This window comes from Anopheles stephensi, unplaced genomic scaffold, assembly GCF_013141755.1.
Source record: "Anopheles stephensi strain Indian unplaced genomic scaffold, UCI_ANSTEP_V1.0 ucontig214, whole genome shotgun sequence".
Taxonomy (NCBI): Eukaryota; Metazoa; Arthropoda; class Insecta; order Diptera; family Culicidae; genus Anopheles; species Anopheles stephensi.
Window position 1 is genome coordinate 40,001 of NW_023405141.1, and position 7,500 is coordinate 47,500.

Sequence of the window (7,500 nt, forward strand, 5' to 3'; positions counted from 1 at the left end):
CGCCCGCAAGGCGCCGCCGCCCGTACGTCATGTGCGCCCGGAGGCACACTGCTGACAGCGTTCTAGTTAGCTTGTTTGAGTCGCGTTCGTTAGCGGAATTAACAGACAATCATCCACGAACAAGAAGGCCATGCACCCTACCCTTAAATTGAGAAAGAGCTCTTAATCTGTCTTACCTCGATAAGTTCGGACCTGGTAAGTTTTCCCGTGTGAGCAAATTAAGCCGCAAGCTCCATTCTTAAATTGCATTCGTTTTATCTTTAAAATTATAAATGTTTTGCCACGTTACTTATTTATAACAAAAACGATCAGAAACACGTGACATTATAAACAATCCCTCTCCATTACCGGACGGCCTCCCGACGGAGTCGTAGCCACCGGCTGCATGGCGTCCCTGACTACATTATAAGGTCCGCGCCGCCTAGCTATCGTAAACGCAACAGTAAAAAATGAAGGACTTACGTTTACACACCTAACATTACGAGCGGGCGTGCCGCGGTTCGTCGAGTCTCCATTTTTTCCTAATACTAGCTGAGTAGTACCACCACACTCACACACATATTCACGCTCACTTTGACGCTTACGGTGGACGAACAACATCCCACAAACGTAACGAACACATACGGACCTAACTCTCACGGGCACGGCACGCTCTCTCTCCCACTGCGTCGGGTACGAACATCCGCCAAAGCGGCGACGCAAAATCCGAACGTACCCGAACGAGCGCACGCGCGCTCTCTCGGACTGTGCTAGAACGAACGACCGCCAAAGCGGAGACGGCAAAATGCCGGTCTCCCGGTCGTGTTTTCGCACGCTCGCTGACTGGCCGATCGTTTCGGCCGTAGCTCCCACTCAACGCGTAACGTGTTGTGGTCGCGATGCGGCTTCTCGTCGGCCCGACATTAAGCCGCGATGGCGATCCTGTCGCTCGTGGCGGGTTGGCGTCTCTCGCGCGCCTGTTGGCCCGTCGTCGGGCTAGCCCTCCTCCGTCGGCGGTGCTCTGCTTCGGCGAGTTCGGCCGAACGCAATGCGCATGTACCCGCGCGTAATTGGGCGCGGTATCCCCTGCCGTGGTTCCGCCTTAGCCGACGACGAAGTAACACTTCGGCCGATGGCGGAACCCGTTTCGGGCCGACTGGGCGTTGACTCTCCTGCTGCTGATTGGACGGGTCTGTTGTTGGTCCATGTCCATCTCCCCGATGGCGGATGTCTGCCGTTGCCGGCGTCTTCGCCTTTGGCCACGTTCTGGCTCACGGCGGACCTGTTGCCGCGCGTTCCGCCAGCTCTGGGCGGAACCGATCCCGCCAGCGATGGCCGCGTTCGGCACCCTGCTGCTCCAGCCACCTTTGTTTTTAGAAGCTGCAGCCGTGCTGCCGTGCCGGTCGCTGCAAGCCTCCGGGCTCGACAGCAGAAAACGCTCCACTCATCGGGGGAAATGACGACGCCGTCCGCGTCCGTCCGGAACGCACTCTTATGTCGGCGAACCTCGGACGTGGAACACACGTGCTCTGCCGACTCCACGGTGTTGTCGGCGCAGAAGGGGCAGGTCGGGGCAGAGGTGAAACCCAGAGCATGTCGGTACTCCCGGAAGAATCAGTCGGAATTACCTGGCTAAGGAAGAATCAACCTCGCCGTGCTTCCTACTACCCAGCCGGCAATATCCGGCGCACGCGTGAGCCCATCGTAGGAACCTGTCGCGTCGGATGGGCGGCATCCTGGTCCCACTTGTCTGCCACTTGTCTTAGGTTCCGAGTGCTCCAGCCGCTTGATGACCTCCTTGTCTATCACAAGCCCTCTGCAACGCCGTCCTGGTATACACCGCGCGATCTCGTCCCCTGAGGTGTGCGGGCCAGTCCAGCCAGCTACCGCTTCGTAGCCGACGGTACGAAGGTCCTGGCGACACCTTTCGCCAAAGGTCGCTGCAGCTTCTTCCAGTTTCCGCCTTCACCACTGGAACTTCCCCGCCTCCGCCCAGAGGGTGCCGCGTTCGCACAAGCAAGCTCCACTTCTTGTGGTGCCCTTCCGTCAATTCCTTTAAGTTTCAACTTTGCAACCATACTTCCCCCGGCCCGATTTTGGTTTCCCGAAGCTACTGAGAGCACCGAATGTAGTAGCGTCTCCCAATTGCTGATTGGCATCGTTTACGGTTAGAACTAGGGCGGTATCTAATCGCCTTCGATCCTCTAACTTTCGTTCTTGATTAATGAAAGCATCCATGGCAAACGCTTTCGCTTCAGTTGGTCCTACGACGGTCTACGAATTTCACCTCTCGCGCCGTAATACCAATGCCCCCAACTACTTCCTGTTAATCATTACCTCTGGGTCTATACAAAACCAACAAAAAGACTCAGACCGAGGTCATGTTCCATTATTCCATGCAAGATTATTCTCGGCCAACGCCAACCCTGGGCGGTGTGACGCTTTTGTACTAGCCTGCTTGAAGCACTCTAATTTGTTCAAGGTAAATGGAGCTGCCCGGGCACCACGCACCGGCTCGGGACTGGCCCGACCGATCACGAGTTGACGCCCAGGCACACATTGTGAGTCGCAGCCGCGAGCTCGCGCACGAACGTATCCGGCGTGTGCCGGGCGCCCGCGGCGGTCGCGTGTCTAGGACGGGGAATCAACTCGAACGTTTACAAACCGCAACCACTTTAATATACGCTAGTGGAGCTGGAATTCCGCTGGCTGCTGGCACCAGACTTGCCCTCCACTTGATCCTTATTGAAGGATTATGCTCAAATTCTTCCAATTATGGACCATCGTTAGAGAGGGTTCCATATTGTTATTTCTCGTCCACCCTACCTCCCCGTGCCGGGATTGGGTAATTTACGCGCCTGCTGCCCTTCCTTGGATGTGGTAGCCATTTCTCAGGCTCCCTCTCACGGAATCGAAACACCTTGATTCCCCGTTAACCCGTCGCAACCTATGTGTATCCTCTACACTACCATCAATAGTTGATAGGCAGACATTTGGCCAGATCTGTCAGTCAGGGTCAAAGCGACCATTACGATCGGCATCCTTATCCAGGACTTCAACTCAAGCCGCCCGGGGCGATTGGTTTTACTAATTAAGTGCACCAGTTCCCACCGGCCCGCAAGCGGACAGCGTCCCGGCATGTTTGCATGTATTAGCTCTGCTTTTACCCACAGTTATCCAAGTAACTGATGGGTGGATGATCTTGTGAATTATGGCTGTTGTACTGAGCCTTATGCGGTTCACATTCATTTATGTTTGTACTTAGACATGCATGGCTTTACCTTTGAGACAAGCGATATTACTGGTAGGAATCACCAGAATTCGTCTTCGTCAATTGCTTGTTCGATTTTTTTGTCTACCAGGGCACCAGTCCCCGCAGACTCCTTTCTACGTTCATCAGGTGACACAATCTTTGTTGTGACCACTCTCATTGACCTGCGGCAGTACACCGACTCCACAGCGCCAATAACCACACGAGCAAAGGTTGTTCAGGAGGATGTCAGATTATCGATGTAACATCGTACACCACATTTGACGTACCGAGGCATTACACCCCGGCACGCCCCCAACAGGACCAATCAAGGCTCGCATACGACCTGCGACTTACTGCGGCTCCCTGAAGGTCCCCCGTAAGGACGACCAATCTACCAGTTAAGGTGTAGTTAATTGTCAGGGCACGGTAGTTCCCCACAAGTCCCCGATCTATTTCGTGGATATCGTCCTCGATTGTTTCTGACTCCTTTTGGCTCCCCGCAGGTCCCCGTAGGACGACCATCACCAGTTAAGGGTGTAAGTTGGAACTTGTCAGGGCACGGTAGTCCCCAACAAGTCCCCGATTATCTCGTGGATATCGTCCTACGAGTTTTTGTGACCCTGGGTTCCCGGCAGGTTCCCCGTAGACAACCATCACCAGTCTTAAGGTGGTAGTTGACTTGTCAGGGCACGGTGGTCCCCACAAGTTCCCGATTATTCGGAGAATTGCTTCCTACTAGTTTTTAGTGACCCTTTTGTTCCCCGCAGGTCCCCGTAGGACGACCAATCACCAGTTAAGTGTAGTTGACTTGTCAGGGCACGGGTAGTCCCCACAAGTCCCCGATTATTCGTGGATATCGTCCTACGAGTTTTAGTGACCCTTGGGTTCCCGAACTTTGCTACGATGGTTCTGCCTCCAGAGGAGACTTATGAACACTTCGTATCATTTCTTACACCGAACCATGGGATCGCGAGATTGCTCCCGGATCCCAATCACCTTACATTTTCGTTTCGTTTCCGTACACTACGATGAGCTAATTCAATTTGTTTGTTCGTCTGGCGAACGTTTTATTGCGGGAATTATCGCGGTACTTCCAGCCGGGTATGGCTTGCCGTACGACCTACAGGATTAGATCATCGAACCACTTTTCGTGCATATTGTCCGTCGAGGGTATCACCTCGATACCCCAACAGACCTTTGGACACTTCCTCACTACTCCTTGGAGCAGCAATCAGGGAACCATATAGTAGGAACAGCCGAATATGGAACTCTTTTCGTACTTTGGACACCTCCTATAACTTGTATGGCGACTTCGGGGACCTTCATTTCGTTCTCAGTTGGTACCCCTATTTCGGTCTTTGGACACCTCGTCTTACCCGTATAACTCACTTTAGGTCCACTTATTTGCCTGATATCTCATCGTGAACCCGTTTTTCGTACACCGTACACACCTAGGAACACCACATATGCGTTTTCCCTTTCGATCGTGAAGTTTTCAAATTTTTCGATTTTTGGTCCTAGAAATTCATGAACGGTGGGAGACCAAAATTTTTCATAAAAAAAAAATTTTCACCGTTTGACCATAAAAACCTTCTTTTCGTACATACCCCATCATTTCTTCACGTTTTAGGCCATTTCTGAAATTTTCGCTTCGATAGTGTGTCCCCTATAATACAAAATGAACATTTTGCATCTCCCACAAGTGGCCATTTTTTTCCGCCACTGAAGAACACGACCTCGGGAACTCGGACCTAGGACGTGGCCATGTAAGTCATAGGCCACCCCAACTTTTGCAAAATACTGTTTCTTTTCACTTTTCATGATCTAAGGCGCGTTTCCGACGGCGTTTTGAACAAATTTATGAGAAAAAAATTTGACCCTCGGACCAAAATTTTTTCGTTCGGGGGCCCCATGGCCTATGGCCAGTATGGGAACTCGGGATGCCGATATGACAAAAATTTGTCAAAAAATCACTAAAAGTCGCTATGGCCCATTAATTTAGAGCTTGTTGAGACCTTTCTAAAACACCTTGGTTGACCCCTGTCCGATAAGTAGTTTTCGAGATATTCGAGAAAATGTGATTTTTTGGGACTTAGAAAATTTTTGACCCGTACCCTAAGAAAAAGTGATTTTTTCATAGGACAATTTTTTTCTTCGCAAATACTGTTTGGTTTCACTTTTCATTATTAGAAACGCGTTCCGAAGCCATTTTCATCAAAATCTCGTGAAAAAAAAATTTCACCCCCCGGACCAAAAGTTTGGCCGTTCGGTGCCCTATGGCCTATGGCCAGTATGGGAACCAAGGATGCCGATATGCGAAAAAGTGTCAAAAAATCACTTGAAAGTCGCTATGGCTCATTAAATAGAGCTTGTAAAGACCTTTCTAAAACACCTTGGTTGACCCCTGTCCGATACGTAGTTTTCGAGATATTCGAGAATAAGTGATTTTTTGGGACTTAGAAAATTTTTGACCCGTACCCTAAGAAAAAGTGATTTTTTCATAGGACAATTTTTTCTTCGCAAATACTGTTTGGTTTCACTTTTCATTATTAGAAACGCGTTCCGAAGCCATTTTCATCAAAATCTCGTGAAAAAAAAATTTCACCCCCGGACCAAAAGTTGGCCGTTCGGTGCCCTATGGCCTATGGCCAGTATGGGAACCAAGGATGCCGATATGCGAAAAAGTGTCAAAAATCACTTGAAAGTCGCTATGGCTCATTAAATAGAGCTTGTAAAGACCTTTCTAAAACACCTTGGTTGACCCCTGTCCGATACGTAGTTTTCGAGATATTCGAGAATATGTGATTTTTTGGGACTTAGAAAATTTTCGACCATGACATATATGAAAAGTGAATTTTTCATAGGACCAAAAGTTTGTTCCAAATAGGGTTTTGGTTCACTTTTTATGGTCAGATAAGTGATCCGATGCTATTTTCATGATCATTAGAGGGATTTCACGCTGTGACCAAAAATTTTCATACTTCATACTTGTCCCGGTGCCGTATATGGGAGGACCGGGGGAAGCATGTCTTCGTAAGTCGTGATGTTCAGTGACGGATTTCTGGGACTTAGAAAAAAATGTGCTCTCAGGCACAATTGATATGTTCACTACACACATAGTTTTTCAGTTCTTCATACACTTATCCCCGTCGCCGGTACATGGGAGGACCTGGGGGCAACATGTCTTCGTGTAGTTCGTGAATGTCTTCAGTGACGGGATTTCTGGGACTTAGAAGAAAAAACTGTGCTCTCAGGCACATTATATGTATTTCAGTACAACCGTTAGTTTTTCACATTCTTTCATACTTGTCCCGTGCCGATATATGGGAAGGAACCGGGGGAACATGGTCTTCGTAAGTCGTGAATGTTCAGTGGACGGATTTCTGGGACTTAGAAAAAAAAGGTGCTCTCAGGCACATTTAATGTTCCATAACACACATTATTTTCATTCTTCCATACTTGTCCCCCGTCGCCGTATATGGGGGAGGACCGGGGGAACATGTCTTCGTAAGTCGTTGATGTTCAGTGACGGATTTCTGGGACTTAGAAAAAAAATGTGCTCCTCAGGCAACTTAATATGTTCCATACACTATTTATTTTCGATTCTTCATACTTGTCCCGTGCCTGTATATGGGAGGACCGGGGGAACATGTCCTTCGTAAGTCGTGATGTTCAGTGACGGATTTCTGGGACTTAGAAAAAAATGTGTCTCTCAGGCACATTATATGTTTCATACACACATGTTTTCATTCTCATACTTGTCCCGTGCGTATATGGGAGGACCGGGGGAACATGTTTGTAAGTCGTGATGTTCAGTGACGGATTTTCTGGGACTTAGAAAAAAATTGTGCTCTCAGGCACATTCTATATGTTCCATACACACATGATTTTCATTCTTCATACTTGTCCCCGTGCCGTATTGGGAGGACCGGGGAACATGTCTTCGTAAGTCGTGATGTTCAGTGACGGATTTCTGGGACTTAGAAAAAAATGTGCTCTCAGGCACATTATATGTTCCATACACACATGATTTTCATTCTTCATACTTGTCCGGTGCCGTATATGGGAGGACCGGGGGAACATGTCTTCGTAAGTCGTGATGTTCAGTGACGGATTTCTGGGACTTAGAAAAAAATGTGCTCTCAGGCACATTATATGTTCCATACACAATTATTTTCATTCTTCATACTTGTCCCCGTGCCGTATATGGGAGGACCGGGGAACATGTCTTCGTAAGTCGTGATGTTCAGTGACGGATTTCTGGGACT